The sequence below is a fragment of the Jaculus jaculus genome, chromosome 1, assembly GCF_020740685.1.
Source record: "Jaculus jaculus isolate mJacJac1 chromosome 1, mJacJac1.mat.Y.cur, whole genome shotgun sequence".
Taxonomy (NCBI): Eukaryota; Metazoa; Chordata; class Mammalia; order Rodentia; family Dipodidae; genus Jaculus; species Jaculus jaculus.
Window position 1 is genome coordinate 123,860,042 of NC_059102.1, and position 17,491 is coordinate 123,877,532.

General features: G+C 43.5%; 1 non-coding gene across 1 annotated transcript; it reads right to left on the minus strand.

Annotated features, from left to right (window-relative positions):
• Positions 1–9,019: 9,019 nt before the first annotated feature.
• On the minus strand, positions 9,020–9,123 carry LOC123458210. The gene has a single exon (XR_006635507.1). It is a non-coding gene; the product is annotated as a U6 spliceosomal RNA (small nuclear RNA).
• Positions 9,124–17,491: the final 8,368 nt, after the last annotated feature.

A 17,491-nucleotide genomic window follows, 5' to 3' on the forward strand; every position in this document is an offset into this window, starting at 1 on the left:
GGTCAGGAGGGCAGATTTCCATCACCCTTGATCATAAATGCCAGTCCTCACTTGCCTCCTTAGGGCATGGGAGTAAGGAAGAAAACATTTTCAGCAAATGCTGCTGTGTGCAGGGTACTCCGTTGTGTACTTGTGTAAATTTGGGTGTGGGACATACTTCATTCAACATGTGGTAAAGCCTGGTGAGCCTGCCCACATTGCAAGGCAGCCATCTGGCTGGCCGTGCCCATCCTGGGGTTCTGAGGCAGGGCTGGTAGAGCTTGGTCTAGCTGGGGTTCAAATAAGGCAGTTGTTCTGTCTTTTCAGGCAGCTCTATGCCACCTCATACTGTTGTCTAAGCAAGAGAAGGGATAATCTCTAGAGAAGGAAGATAGCAGGTTAAGCATCGTCTTCCACTCACCTTTGGGGTGTGTGCTCTGTATTTGGGACAACTGGCAAGAACTCGCAAGTTCAGGCTGAACACTTGTCGTATGTGCACAGACCTGGATTCTTTCTCCACCACCTCCACAGGGAAAAAAAATGTTTTGTTTTGTTTTGTTTTGTTTTATTTTCCTAGCAGTTCACCTAGATACAAATTGCTATAGGCATTCTGAGAGGACCCCTCGGTCCCTTTGGAGAAATCACACACTGAACCTTCTGCATCTACTGGAAAAGACATGGTAACTACACCTGTAATACTACCATGAGGAGACTGAGGGAGTAAGTTTGCTGCAAGTTCAAGGCCAACATGGGCTAATGTGAGAGAAAGCCTATCTCACAAACTAAAAGTAAAAAGGAGCTCTGGGTACCAACTTCCAAGAATCCACAGACCTCCTCCAAGGACTGTACTTTGGCAGAAATGACAGGTTATCAGCTCAATAGGTGAGAGTCAATTCAATATGAAAAGGTTAACAGAAACAGGCCCATTCGAAGCATGTCATAAATGTTAGCTGTCCTAGAGATTTAATTAGAACAATATTACTTGATTACTCTGCATTGTACCACATATTTCTTTGATTGTGGAGATTCTCTTTTAAACTTTTACACTTTAAGAGGAAACCAAACCTGATAATCTGGTCAGGGTAACACATTCACACTGAGACTTCTACCTCCAGCACAGCCAAGCCCTGATACCTTACACGTAAGCAAAAACGAGTAATAGGACAGAGAAGCCTTAGCAGGCCTTATGGAAAGTTCCCATTGTTCCTTGTGTTTTAAAGCAGAAGTATTATGGAAGTACCTAACCAAAGCTGAGAAAAAATGGTCTCCTTGAGCATGTGGCATTAGCCAACATTTCCTTGGATTTTACCCTTGTTAGTCTGCTCTGACCCATAAATGGTGTTTGAAAAAAGAATGTGAAATTCTGTTACTTTGGTTTTCATTTTAATTCAGTCTTATTAAAAGTATCAAGCACTAACAATTTGTTTATAGATCTGATTTTTAAGAGATTCTGGACAAAGCAGTAGTCATATTTAAACCGAAGCCACCTGTACTTGAAAGATTCCTGGTAACTGCTTCACTACCTGGGCAACTTCTGATGTCACTGTCCACAGCTCTAAAGTGAGGCCGATGGATTGGGTCATCTCGTAGATGACCATTCTAATTTGGCATTTCTCAGTACACTGGAATGCCTTCTTTGGAAATAAAAATTTTCTTTTCTAAAACTTTCTTTTCTATTTTAATTTTTTTGTTTTGTTTTGTTTTTGTTTTTCAAAGTAGGCTCTCACTCTAGCCCAGATTGGCCTGGAATTCACTGTGTAGTCTCAGGGTGGTCTCAAACTCATGGCAATCCTCCTATCTCTGCCTCCCAAGTGCTGGGATTAAAGGCATGCACCACCACACCTGGCCTAATATTTTTTTATTTATGAGAAAGATAATGGGCATGCCAGGGCCTCTAGTCATTGCAAACGAATTCCAGACACATGTACCAACATTTGCATCTGGCTTTAAATTTTCAAGTTCCATGACTTCTCATTTGTTATCTTTAGACAGTAGTGTTGATTATTTTCCTCAACTTAGGCTAATGATGGCCACATTATTACTTAGAATGTCAACATATTATCATTATCAGTTAGAATGATAGTTAGACTTGAATTCCTACACCTAACATTACAGGATTTCGCAATTTGGGGAGTCTGCCTCTCTGGCAGGCAAAGTTTTCCTGTTCTCGGGAGTTTGACAACATCTAGTTCTTTACAGTCCAAATTCACAAGGTCCCCTTACACTTGGTAGTTGACTGGAATCAGATTATTAGGTTCAACTATAAAGATAATGCATAGATGCATAGTAGCTGCATTACTGTTCATTATTACTATTCCCCATTGAAAGGAAAATGAGTTCCTAAGAACTTCATGGTCAATATAACATTCAAAATTATAGCTGGGCGTGGTGGCGCACACCTTTAATCCCAGCACTCGGGAGGCAGAGGTAGGAGGATCGCCGTGAGTTCAAGGCCACCCTGAGACTACAGAGTTAATTCCAGGTTAGCCTGGACCAGAGTGAGACCCTACCTCGAAAAACCAAAAAAAAAAAAAAAAAAAGCTACTTATTGTTACACCTACTGGATTTGTTCAAATAAAACCTTGTAACATATTCAGATTTCAGGGGGCTGGAGTGATGGCTCAGAGGTTAAGGCGCTTGCCTGCAAAGCCAAAGGACCCCAGGTAAAGCCAGATGCACAAGGTGGTGCAGGTGTCTAGAGCTGGTTTGGAGTCAGATTTGCCGGGTATGGTGGTGCACACCTTTAATCCCAGCACTTGGGAGGCAGAGGTAGGAGGATCACCGTGAGTTCAAGTCCACCCTGAGACTACAGTGAATTCCAGGTCAGCCTGACTAAAGTGACACCCTACCTCAAATTAAAAAAAAAAAAAAAAAAGATTCAGATTTGACTCACAGTAATGGCAAAGGTTTTCTCAAAGCTGTCTCATATTCTCATTTAACTTTCACAACAGCTCTACACGTGCATCTTAAGTATTCCGATCTTATTTATTTATTTATTTTTGGTTTTTTTGAGGTAGAGTTTCACTCTAGCCCAGCTGACCTGGAATTCACAACTTAATCTCAAGGTGGCCTTGAAACCATGATTTATCCTACCTCTGCCTCCTGAGTGCTAGGATTAAAGATGTGTGCCACCACACCCATTTTATTCCCATCTTATTCAGAATCCAAGGTTCAGATAAATTAGTTTGATTTCTCAAAATCTCACAGAGCTAGTAAGTTCTAGAACTTAAACTTGAACACCAGGTCTTCTGATTCCAAATCCTCATTTTATTAGGAGGGGCAAAAATGCCTCCTTCGTGCCCATAGAGGTCCATTTAACTTTGATTTTGTCAAATGCTTTTTCGGCACCTAATGAGATGGTCATGTGATTTTTGTCCTTCAGTCCATTTCCTGCTACATTGCTACAACTATTTATCAGCTCTAACAGTTTGCTGGTAGTCTTTAGGGTTAACTTTGAAATTTAAAAAAAAAAAAAAATTAAAGTTGGGCTGGAGAGATGGCTTTAGCAGTTAAGGAGCTTGTCTGCATAACCAAAGGACCCAGGTTTGATTGCCCAGGACCCAAGCAAATCAGATGCACAAGGTAGCGCATGCATCTGGAGTTCATTTGCAGTGGCTAGATGCCCTGGTGCGCTCGCTCTCTCTCGCTCTCTCTCTCTCTCTCTCTTCCTCTCTTTCCCTCCCTCTGCCTCTTAAATAAATAAATAAAAATTAAAATGTTTAAAAAATTTTTTTAGGTTATAACTGGGTATGGTGACACATGCCTGTAATCACAGCACTCAAGAAGTAGAGACAGAGTATCAGGAGTTCAAGGCCATCCTCAGCTATATTATAAGTTCATGCCTGAGCTACATGAGATCCTTGGATCACTAAAACCCATGTAACACTGCGTGTAGAAGTGCACGTCAGTGCATAGTCAGCACTCCTATAGCGAGGGAGCAAGAAGGGAAAAGACAGGGCTAGAGAGATGGCTTAGCAGTTAGGAGCTTGCCTGCAAAGCCAAAGGACCTCGGTTGGATTCCCCAGAACCCACGTAAGCCCAATGCACAAGGGGGCACATGCAGGTGGAGGTCATTTACAGGGCTGGAGACCCTGACGCGCCCATTCTCTCCCCCCGCCACACCTGCCTATTTCTGTATCTCCCTCTCATAAATAAATAAATAGCAAAGACCACAACCATCAGAGGCTCACAGGCCAGCTAGTCTGGCATATGCAGTGGCAAACAAGGTGGACAGTGAGGAGCAGCATCCAAGGTTGTCTCTGGCCTCCACGTGTGGGTTGTGGCACACCTGCACTTACATGAATGTGCACACACACATAAAAAATAATTTAAAATTAAGTGTTTCTGTTTGTTTAGGAAATAACTATCCAGAAATTAAAAGGGCCCATCCATGGTCAGTAGAGGAATAAGTAATAGATTCAGAATAGAAAAGTAGTCCAGAACTCTTTCCTCCACATCACATCTGGGAAATTTGGATTTTAAGAATTAACAGCATAATATCTGGCAGAGATAGTTGTTAGCAGACGCTTCCAATGAGCCTCTGCCTTCTCAGAAAAACACCAGATCCATGTGAGTCTAGAAGAAGTGGGCAATCCATGGGGTAGATGGAGGTGGGTTGCAGCCAAACATGGCTTCACTTCGTGAAACAGAGGCCCCATGAAATTAAAATCTTGCAGGGCGTGCTAGCACATGCCTTTAATCCCAGTACTCAGGAGGCAGAAGTAGGTGGATCACTGTGAATTCAAGGCCAGCCTGAGACAATATAGGGAATTCCAGGTCAGCCTGGGCTAGAATGAGACCCTACCTCGAAGTAAAAGGGGAGAGAGGAAAAAGCATTAAAATTGAAGCCTGCTTAGTTTTGATGCAACTCCCCACCCACACCTGTTTTCTTATTCAGGATGAGAGGTCCTGTATGACAGATACTAATCCTGCTAACAAGACTGTGCACCACGAAGAGAACACTCTAGAGCCTACCCTCCCTTCCCTTGCCCCAGTACACCTCCAAGATGCCAAATCCAAAGGCTAAAATGACAAAACAGGGACTGCTAACCACCTGTGGACTCTGAGAATGTGCACCCTGTAGCTGAAGAAATGGTCAGGCCTGACTGAGTAGCAGCTGCTGTGGGTTTCCACATAGGATGCTGGTTCAGAGATCCAGAACCCCGGCACCAGGAGGAAAGGGATGTTTCCTCAGCAGAAAGTGGTAATCACCTGGGATTTGATTGAAAAGGGAATTTGACAAGTACACTGGGTCTGGAAGAAGACATTTAAGGATAAGTGGGGTTCAGATGAAAAACAGTTTGGGGCTAGAGTTGGCTTAGCTATTAAGGCACTTGCCTGCAAAGCCCAAGGACCCAGGTTTGATTCACCAGTACCCATGCAAAGCCAGATGTATAGAGTGGTGAATACATGTGGAGTTTGTTTGCAGTGGCTAGAGGCCCTGGCATGCCTATTTTCACTCTCTCCCCTTGCAAATAAATAAATAAATCCATTAATTAAAAAACCAAGCTGGGCATGGTGTCACACGCCTTTAATCCCAGCACTGGGGAGCAGAGGTTGGTGGACTGCAGTGAGTTCAAGGCCACTCTGAGACTACATAGTGAATTTCAGGTCATCCTGAGCTAGAGTGAGACTCTACCTAAAAAAAAAAAAAAAAAAAAAAAAAAAAAAAACAGCTTCCAGGGCTGGAGAAATGGCTTGGTGGTTAAGGCACATGCCTGCAAAGCCTAAGGACTTAGGTTCAATTCTCCAGGACCCACGTTAGCCACATGCACAAGTAGGTACACGCATCTGGAGTTTGTTTGCAGTGGCTGGAGGCCCTAGTGTGCCCATTCTCTCTCTCTCGCTCTCTCTCTCCCTTCCTCCCTTCCTCTTTCTCTGTCAAATAAATAAATAAATAAAATATTAACAAAAAAAGCTTCCAGAATGTTGTTTTTGAGGCAGGGTCTTTCTGTAGCCCAGACTGCCCTTGAGCTCATGGTGATACTCCTACCTCAGCTTCAGCAGGGATGGAAGGTGTGCACCACCACTCCAGCCTCACAACTTTGTTTTTTAGAGGCAGGGTCTCACTGCTGCTGGCCTTGATTTCACAGTATTCCCCTGCCTCAGCCTCCCAGGTCCTGGGGTTACAGGAATGCACTTCTATGTCTGGCTGAGAACATTCTTGAAAATAAAAGTGTTGTACTATAGGAAAAAAGACATTTTTAGGATTTTCTTTCTCATAATTGAAAGAATAGAAAATTTGCTTCTGTGCAATAATACTTGATATCTTAAGATGGAAATGGTCTGAGAGAAAAGGAAATAGGGTAAGATGGAAAAATGAGGATTTTAAGAAAACTAAAAAAAAACCAACCAAAAAAAAAAAAAAAAACCAAGAGTTGAGTAAAAGCTACATGGAGAGAAAAGAACAATATTGATGCTTAAAAATATCAATTGTAAACTGGATGTGGTGGCACACGCCTTTAATCCCAGCACTCAAGAGGCAGAGGTGGTAGGATCACCAAGAGTTCAAGGCCACCCTGAGACTACATAGTGAGTTCCAGGTCAGCCTGAGCTAGAGTGAGTCCCTACCTTGAAAAACCAAAAAATAATAACAACAATAATATTCACTTAACTTCTAGGATATTAAATATTGGGTCACTGTCCACTAGAACAAGGGCATATATGCTTTTAAGAGGATAATATGACTAGAAGCCCCATAAAAAATTAATACAAGATGTATTTGAAATTAATTATAGCCCTACAATACCATGTTTCTTGACTTTTTTAATTTTAATATTTTTATTTATTTATTTATTTGACAGAGAAAGAGGGAGAGAGAATGGGCATGCCAGGGCCTCTAGCCACTACAGACAAACTCCAGACACGTGTTCTCCCTTGTGCATCTGGCTTACATGGGTCCTGGGCAATCAAACATGGGTCCTTGGCAGGCAAACGTCTTGACCACTAAACCATGCCTTGAGCCCCTATTTCTTGATTTTTGTTATGAAAATAATCCATGATAGTTATGAAAAAAATTCAGGTACAAGTTTTGCAAATAAAATATGAATTGCTTTGACTTTTGCTTTTTTGTAAAGAAAATATTACTTATTTGCAAGCAGAGGGGGAGAGAGAGACAGAATATATGCACCAGGGCCTCTTGCCACTGCAAACAAATTCCAGATGCATGCACCACTTTGTGCATCTGGCTTTACGTGGGTACTGGGGAATCAAACCTGGACCCAGACTTTGCAAGCAAGTGCCTTTAACAGCTGAGCCATCTCTTCAGCCCCTTGACTTTTCCCACTACCAAGTACTACTTGATCAGCCCAGCATGGTGGCACACACCTTTAATCCCAGCACTTGGGAGGCAGTGGTAGGAGGATCGCGGTGAGTTCAAGGCCACCCTGAGCCTACATAGTGAATTCCAGGTCAACCTGTGCTACACTGAGATCCTACCTCAAAAAAAAAAAAAAAAAAAAAAAAAAATATATATATATATATATATATATATATATATATAATTAAATAAATAAATACAATAAATAAAAGAGCACTACTTGAAAGCGTTTGTGCTTCCAAGTGGGCCAATGCCAAAGCTCCCTCCACACCTTCGTTCTGGGGTACAACGGCCTATCCTGCAGCCTGTCCGTTGCATCCCGTGTGCTGCTCCACTCCTCAACATCACAGCCAGCAACAGTGCAGCATCAGACACATACAGAATATATGTCGTAAAAAGTGCTTTAATCCCAGAACTTGGGAGGGAGAGGTAGGAAGAGCGCCGTGAGTTCAAGGCCACGCTGAGATGACAGTAAATTCCAAGTCAGCCTGGGCTAGAGTGAGATCCTACCTCGGGGATAAAAAAAAAAAATAGAAGGAAAGAAACAAAGAAAAAGTGACCAGGAGAAATGACACATAAGAGTCAAGTATAAGAGGGCTGGAGAGATGGCTTAGTGGTTAAGCGCTTGCCTGTGAAGCCTAAGGACCCCTGTTCGAGGCTCGGTTCCCCAGGTCCCACGTTAGCCAGATGCACAAGGGGACGCACGCGTCTGGAGTTCGTTTGCAGAGGTTGGAAGCCCTGGCGCGCCCATTCTCTCTCTCCCTCTGTCTTTCTGTGTCTGTCGTTCTCAAATAAAATTTAAAAAATTTAAAAAATTATTAAAAAAAAAAAGAGTCAAGTATAAGAAATATTCAGTTTTAGCCTCAGGAAGCTAGCCAAGGGCAAAGGGGCGCTTCACCTAAGTATAGTTGAAGCGTTATGGAATTCTGTCGACGTTCAGGTCCTAAGGGCTGGGATGTGGCTCAGTGATAGAGCACTTGCCTAGCAAGTGTCCTTGACTTGCTATTCCACTTGGAAAAAAACAAAAACAAAAAAACAGATTTTAAGGGAATAAAAACAGTTAAACCAAACAAGTAAGTGACTTCTGGAGAGCCTACAAGGTCAGCATTGAACTACTACAGCTGGGCAGCTTTGCTCTGACATTTGTTTCCACTGCACGCCCTCACAGACACAGGAACGTGGGGCATCACCGACCTCTGCTCAGCTCCTTCCTGGAAGCAGGAGACGGATCTGCGCCCCAAGCTGTCTCACCAATTTAAGCTTGCAACTGCATTTTCAGTGACGGCGGTATGTTTCCTTTAAACTAGCAATGCACGTGCTCATTGGTTGCTTTGTGTTTGCCTGACTTCTCATTGAGAAACAGCAAAACCTCTTCCCAGAGAGATGGAGAGAATCTTTTCTGGGCAGATTCCCAGAGTCCTCTTGTTAAGTGGCTGAGTGACAAATATCTGTTCCATTTTACCACCTTGATAAGTGATGTGATACTCTTACTTAAAAAGTTATTTTCTATGTGGTTGTATTTTTTTGACTAACAATAAAACTGTAATGTTTCCATTGTCCTGGATATGTATTTTATTTAACATAGGGAAGGATGCCCTTAGTTTCATAATATTAGAAACATCATTCAGATTGATGTTCATCCAGCCATTTGAATGGTTGTATTGCCCCATTTCCCACTCTCTCTCTCCAGGGGATGGAAAACCAACGCCCGGTTTTCTTTCTTAAAATATGGAACTCTTCATGAATTTGCATGTCATCCTTCCGCAGGGGCCATGCTAATCTCTGTATCATTCCAATTTTAGTATATGTGCTGCCAAAGTGAGCACTTCTGTTTTCTTAAAAGAACCTAGTTAATTTATTGTATTTTTCCCAGGCTGGCCTTAAACTCCTAGCCCTCCTGCAGCCACCTCTTCCTACCAGTATGCACCTCCACAACCAGCACATGGCTTTTAGCTAACATGCACGATGTTTGTATGCATTCATTATGGATTGTTTTGCTAGTACTGCATTCCTGGGGATTATTTTTCTCTGGGGAGAATAAGAAGAAAGGCATTCCTTGATGGTATATGTGTGATATATATATATATACATATATATATATATATATACACACACACACACATACACATATATATATGTATGTATGTATATATATATGTATATATTATATGTGTATTATATATATAATACATATATATTCAAGTGAATATATATTCATTTGAAAGAGAGAGAATGGGCATGTCAGGGCCTTCAGCTACTGCAAATGAACTCCAGATGCATGCACCCCCTTATGCATCTGACTTACATGGGCCCTGCAGAGTCGAACCATAATCCTTTGGCTTTGCAGGCAAATACCTTAAATACTAAGCCTTCTCTCTCCAGCCCCTGACAGCTTCTTAAAGTCTGGGCCAACAAAGCCAAAGGATCACAGTTCAACTCTCCAGGACCCATGTAAAATCAGATGCACAAGGGGGTGCATACATCCCGAGTTCATTTGCAGTGGCTGGAGGAGCTGGTGTGCCTATTCTCTCTCTCTCTCTCTTAAAAAATAAATAAATATTCATTAAAAAGAGAAAAAGCCGAGGCTGGAGAGATGGCTTAGCGGTTCAGCGCTTGCCTGTGAAGCTTAAGGAGCCTGGTTCAAGGCTCTATTTCCCATGACCCACGTTAGCTAGATGCACAAGGGAGTACACGGGTCTGGAATTCATTTGCAGTGGCTGGAGGCCCTGGTGCACCCATTCTCTCTCTCAGCCTTTCTCTCTGTGGCTCTCAATAAATAAATTAAAAATAAACAAAAAGAAAAGAAAAAGCTGTGTATGGTGGTGCACGCCTTTAATCCCAGCACTTGGGAGGCAGAGGTAGGAGGAATGCTGAGTTTGAGGCCACCCTGAGACTACATAGTGAATTCCAGGTCAGCCTGGACTAGAGTAAGACCCTACCTCAAAAAAAAAAAAATTATCTGGGTATGGTGGTCTGTCTCTTCCTTTAATGCAGAAGTAGATCTGTGTAAATCTTGGGGTTCATGGCAGTAGCCCTAAGACAGCTGTGCTTATAATGGATCCAGTCATGCCAAAGTACCTTGAAAGTTGACAGAAGGACTAAGGAGAACACCACAGCCTTTCCAAGAGCTACTGCAAAGGAGAGGTGCTCCCTGAAATCACCAACACGGACACGGGACCAGGGCAAGGACACGAGGCCCTGCCGCCTGCCTACTTTTACCTAGTGTAATGACATTAATCTGCCAGTGCTTTGGCCACCCTGACCAGTATGCTTTGGCTTACTTCATAAGTGTGTGCCCCCTCATCCTTCCCCACAGCATTTCCTGTTTCTTCTTTTCTTTAGGCTTCCCTATTTCTCCCTTTGCTTAGGAGCATTTTCACTACCATTGTTTGCAGGTAAGACATCAGGAAGAGACGTGAAAGACATTAAACAAGATATATTTCAGTAATAAACGAGATTCTTGTATTTCTCATGGCATCCCGAAGAAATGAGGAGAAAGCAAAATTCCTGCTGGAGTATTTACAGTGTGCTAAGCTGCTGAAATTGTCACAGTGCAATCAAGGGAGTCATTTAGCACATTGCTAATACACTTAAGTATGGTAATCATGGTTGAGAATTTAAAAAACCAATCCCAGCACTGGGGAAGCAGAGGTAGGAGGATTGCCATGAGTTCCAGGCCTCCTTGAGACTACATAATGAATTCCAGGTCAACCTGGGCTAGAGTGAGAACTTACCTCACAAAAAAGGTGGGGGGCTGGAGAGATGGCTTAGTGGTTAAGCACTTGCTTGTGAAGCCTTAGGATCCTGGTTTGAGGCTCCATTCCCCAGGACCCATGTAAGCTAGAAGCATCTGGAGTTCGGCTGCAATGGCTGGAGGCCCTGGCGTGCCCATTTTCTATCTGCCTTTCTCTGTCTGTCACTCTCAAATAAATAAAAGCAACAAAAATAATTAAAAAAAAAAGTTTAAAGAATCCAGAGAACCCAGTGAGCCCTTCAAGAGCTGGAGAGATGGCTCAGGTGGATCACCATAAGTTCCTGAGTCTGGGCTACAGAATGAGTTCCAAGTCAGCCTAGAATGAAAACCTGCTTTTAAAAAAAGTGTAACAATCGGGCTGGAGAGATGGCTTAGTTGTTAAGCGCTTGCCTGTGAAGCCTAAGGACCCGGTTCGAGGCTCGGTTCCCCAGGTCCCACGTTAGCCAGATGCACAAGGGGGCGCACGCGTCTGGAGTTCGTTTGCAGAGGCTGGAAGCCCTGGCGCGCCCATTCTCTCTTTCTCCCTCTATCTGTCTTTCTCTCTGTGTCTGTCACTCTCAAATAAATAAATAAATAAGTGTAACAAGCCGAGCGTGGTGGCGCACACCTTTACTCCCAGCTCTTGGGAGGCAGAGGTAGGAGGAATGCTGTGAGTTCGAGGCCATCCTGAGACTACATAGTGAATTCCAGATCAGCCTGGGCTAGAGTGAGGCCCTACCTCAGAAAACAAAACAAAAAAAGTGTAACATAACATGAATAGGTTTGTAGCCGGGCGTGGTGCCACACGCCTTTAATCCCAGCACTTGGGAGGCAGAGGTAGGTGGATCGCTGTGAGTTCGAGGCCACCCTGTGACTACATAGTGAGTTCCAGGTCAGCCTGGACTAGAGTGAGACCCTACCTCGAAAAACCAAAAAAAAAGGTTTGTATATAAAGCAACTAGAACAATGGCTGGTGGGTAGTAACTCTATATAAAATACAGTATCTACTAGTTGTGGTTATTATTTATCCTATTATTGCATAAATGCTGTATTACTTGGGCTTTTATTTGCTGCCCCTCTAGATTTTCTTAGTCTCCTTGTTCTTTGGCTGGCTTTTACAGATTCAATCTGACATATTTTCCTGGAACAATCTTATCAACTTCTATAGCCTTAGTACATCTTCTTGATGTGAACCCAGCAAGTGTCTCAAGGGCCTATTTTTCTGAGTTCCTCAAGGGTGACTGGCTGAGGTGACTAACAGCTCAGACAGGGAGGCCTTCCACTTCAGGGCTTACCTCTCCAGTGAAACCCTGGTTGAGAGGCTCCTCAAACCCAAGTCCAGCCTGAACTTCCTTCCTAAATCCATGGCACCTGTTTCACTTGCTACCCAGGCCAGACACCTAATAGCAATTCTGGAACCTTCCTTCTTCCTTCTCCATCCTCCAGAGTCAGTTTCTATTATCTTATTTGACTTTCCTTAGTATCTTTGAATCTCTTCTCTTTCACCTCACTATCACCAACTTGGTCAGCTCATGCAATTTTGTGCATAATTAAAAATTCTTCCTGTCCCTCAGTCCCTTCTCCACTGCTTCCTGTTTCAGCCTCCCCAGGGTAGGATGGAGTGAAGGAGGGAAACATGGAAGGCAGGAAGGCAGGTGTGAGTCTGTTGCAGTAGATGAGGATAAGTGATAGCACTGAGAGGGTAAGAATCATAAGATTCATGGGGAGGTTTTAAAATATTTATTTGTATGTAGAGATAGAGAAATAGGCACATCGGGGCCTCTTGCCACTAATGGCAAACTAACTGCAGACACATGCACCACTTTTGTGTATCTGGTTTTATATGGGTACTGGGGAATCAAATCCAGGCCATCAGACTTTGCAAGCAAGCACCTTTAACCATTGAACCATCTCTCCAGGCCCCTTCTTGGCAAACTTATAGGCTAGAGATGGAAGCCGTACAAATAATCATTTACTGAGGTGGAGGATCTGGGGAGGGGAGATGTGTAGTCAAACATTGGGTCACACATGTGGCCACCTTCATGAAGGCTGGGCTGAGCAGGAAGGTCCATGAAAGTTTCATTCATGTGTCTGGCAGCCGAGTGCTCCGTGTGGTTTCTTTACGTGGTTAGCTTGGGCATCCTCATGGCATAGAGATCACAGTAGGTCAGACTTGTCAAGAGAACAAGAGTAGAACCTTAATGGCTAGGTCCAAATATCTCTTCTGCCACATTCTGTTTGTCCAAACGAGTCACAAGGCCAGAACATAGGTGATGCAGAGGAAAAAGACTCCATCTTTTATGAGTACAGTGGCATATAATTTAGACTGTCACACAGGGAGATATCAGGACTAGTGGTATAAATTTAAAAGTAACTGCAGTAGTTTGAATATATGTCCCACATAACCTCAGGTGTCTTATTAAAATTGGGTTTGCAGCTTCAACCCCTAGCAAGCAGACTGCTGCTACAGAAGACATGTCACTGGGGGCAGACCTGAACGCCAGCCCAAAGGTCTGCAGAGGTTTGAGCTGACTGACCAGTGCCTGCTTGCTGCTCTTTGGTGTTTGTTGGCTAGTGGTGGTTTCTCTCGGCTTTGATTTATGAATGGGAGCCAGCTTCTTCCCCCGCCATAGATGAAACTTCCCCTGGTTCTATAAGCTTGAGTTAAATTCCTTCCTTCCATGAAAGTGTCCAGTTGTTCATGCCAGCATCATGGAACTCTACTACACTAACAAAAGACTGTACTTAAAGCCATGCTACTGGATAAGACCACACAGGGCATGACTAGGTAAACAAGAGATTTTTTTTTAATTTTTTAATTTATTTATTTGAGAGCGACAGACACAGAGAGAAAGACAGATAGAGGGAGAGAGAATGGGCGCGCCAGGGCTTCCAGCCTCTGCAAACGAACTCCAGACGCGTGCGCCCCCTTGTGCATCTGGCTAACGTGGGACCTGGGGAACCGAGCCTCGAACCGGGGTCCTTAGGCTTCACAGGCAAGCGCTTAACCGCTAAGCCATCTCTCCAGCCCAAACAAGAGATTTTTAAAGTTCTTCTTGAGGACATTCTGACATTTTGCACTTGGAAAAAGTAGGCAGCAAATGCACAGCCACTAAGGCAGGAGGAACCTAAGAGAGTTTAGCAGCACTTCAAGAAAGAAGAGCTAACAGATGATTGGGCTTCTGCGTGAAAAGGAAAATACTTAGTAGCAGAGGCCAGTAAGTTAAAAAGGAGACATAAAGGGAAGAGAAAGGAAGGGAGGAGGATACTTAATAGGTTGGTATTGTATATATGTAAGTACAATGATTGAGATGGAGAGGTAATATGATGGAGAATGGAATTTCAAAGGGGAAAGTGTCAGGGGGAGGGAGGGAATTACCATGGAATATTTTTTTATATTCATGGAAAATGTTAATAAAAATTTGAAAATTTTTTTTTAAAAAGTTCAAATGAAAAAAAAAAAGAAAGAAAGAAGAGCTAGCAGGGCATGGTGGCTCACACCTTTAATCCCAGCACTTGGGAGGCAGAGGTAGAAGGATCACCAAGAGTTCAAGGCCACCCTGAGACTACATGGTGAATTCCAGGTCATCTTGGGCTACAGCGAGACCCTATAAAAAGAAAGGAAGGAAGGGAGGGAAAAAGAAAGGAAGGAAGGAAGCAGGCAGGCAGGCAAGCTGTGAGCTGGGGCTGTGGGGAGCTCATTTGGTAGAGTGCTTGCCTAGCATCACATAAATTAAGTGGGATGGCACACACCTGTTATCCTAGCACTTGGAAGGTAGAGAAAGAAGGAACAGTTCAAGAGCATTCTTGGTTACATACGAGTCTGAGGCCAGGTTGTCATGCACAAGACTCTACCTCTAAAGAGGATGAAAGGGAGGCAAGAATAGTGGTGGCGGGGGGGGGGGGGAGAATGACCCAAAACCTATTCTAATCCAACTTAGTCTGCAGCATTTATTGGCTATTTCAGAGAAGAGTAACCAGTGCCTTAGTGCTGACTCACTCATCATATCCATCATGATCCAGGTGACTTTGTCAAGGCCTGCATCTTTTACTTTTCTCTGCTCTGGCTTTTAGGATGATGCCTTCCTTCTGAACCATTCCACTAGTTGGTCGCCAATCAAAATATGAGTTCTATTAGAATACAGGAAATGAAGCTGGATAAATTCCTATGGATAACTACCTCATTGAGCTGTTGTGAAGATTAATATCATCTAAGATGTCTGGCTTTTTCCTTTAAAAGTTCTGACATGCAGATCTACAGAAGGGAGCCGAAAATAAAGGCAGATAGGGGAGGGAGGTGAGCAAAGACTAATCTGGGAGAAGAGACCAAAAATGAAATGGGGGGGGGGGGCTAGAGATAGCTTAGTGGTTCAGATGTTTGCCTACAAAGCCCAAGGACCAAGGTTCAATTCTCCAGTGCCCATATAAGCCAGATGCACAAGGTGGTACATGTGTCTGGAGTTCATTAGCAGTGGCTGGAGAACCTGGTGTGCCCATTCTGTCCTTGCCTCTCTCTCAAATAAATAACATTTAAGAAAATAAGAGAGAGTTGGGCATGGTGGCGCATGCCTTTAATCCCAGCACTCAGGAGGCAGAGGTAGGAGGATCACCATGAGTTCGAAGCTACACTGAGGCTACATAGTGAATTCCAGCTCAGTCTGGACTAGAGTGAAACCCTACCTTGAAAAACCAAAAATAAATAAAGTAAAAAAGAACCCAAAACAAAATGGAAGCAACAGCAGAGGTAAATGGGGCTGGCTACAGGTGAAGAATTAACAAGGGACCACCTTTCCTAAGATTTGATGAGGACCAAGATAACTTACCTTTTACCTGACTGTGTATGTCCCTTTATGTTTAATGGCTCCCAGCTCTGTACCAAGCTAACTAAACACGCTGAGATCACCTTAGAGTCTGACTCTAGAATATGAAGCTAACCCACACATACATTACTTAAAAGATTATCTAGCAATGTTGCAGATTGAACCTAAGGCCTCATGAATACTAGGCAGTCAGTACCACTGAGCTGTATGTGGGTGCTGGGGAATTGAACTCAGTTGTTAGGCTTTGCACCTAAACTACTGAACCATCCCTCTGGCCCCATTTGATTTTTTTTTTTTTTATTATTTATTTGACAGCTACAGAGAAAGGAGGAGACAGAGAGAGAATGAATGGGTGCACCAGGGCCTCCAGCCACTGCAAACGAACTCCAGACGTGTGCGCCCCCTTGTGCATCTGGCTAACGTGGCTCCTGAGGAATCGAGCCTTGAACCGGGGTCCTTAGGCTTCATAGGCAAGCGCTTAACCGCTAAGCCATCTCTCCAGCCCCCCATTTGATTTTTTGAGACAGGGTCTCACTGTATAGTCCAGGTTGGCCCGGAACTCACTATGAAGGCCAGTCTGGCTCAAACTCATGGTAATCCTCCTGCATCAACCGCCTGACTTCTGGGATTTCAGGCATGAGCCACACCAGGATTGGTTATGCAATCCTGCTTTCTCGGGAGTGCACCTTCACTGTTTTGTCACACAAAAATCACCCAAATGTTTCCATGCCTAACCAGACTGCAACGCACTTCAAAGCATGCCCCTCTCATGCCACGGCTGCTCTGGCTTGCTTTATGACCATTCCGGTGCCAGAGGAGGATCCTCCTCAGTGTGGCTCCCTGTGAGTGGTCTCGCTTATCATTTTGTCCCTCAGAGCACAGCACATAAGAGTAGGTGTTACATTCACATGGAAATGAATTTGCCAGTGACGGAATACCAATGGTATAAAGATCTCTTTACCTGGATTACAAGTCACACAGTAGGCAGATGTTAACAGTGTAAAAACTATACAAATGTTTTATTTTCCTAATATCAATAAACAGTTAGAACCATATCAGTACACAGAACAGAGGCCTAGTGAAACTAATTCATGAACATGAAGGCTACTAGGAGGCCCAAGGACTGCCTGGGTGAATCTAAGGAAGAATGGGACCCAGGGATCCCCTGGGGCTCCTCAGCAGCAGGAATAAGAATACTGGCACTGTCATGGTGACCATTACAATGTGGATAGCCCCCACTCACTCTAATGGAGAAACCAGTTCAAATTCTTGAGGAAAAAAAACACACGTATTCTAGAATTATCCACTACTGCTTCTCTTTCATGTGAGCAGGACAGCTTATGTGGTTGGTAAAAATACCTAGAAGAAACCATGACTAAAATTGACCTGTTAGAATTATAAATTTAAATCTTGTCCTATCTCTGGAGAAGATGAAGATTCAGGACTAAGACAACCAGTGATGAAGGGTTACGAGGGGCTGGAGGAAAGCTCAATGGAACAACACATCCTGACACTATGCCAGGCCCTGGATGTGGTCTCCAGGAATAGAAAAACATCATCATTGCTACCCAGAAGCCCTGTATCTATGATACAGTATAAAATCTAATTTCAACCATAATTTTGTTTTGTCTTTTGAGGTAG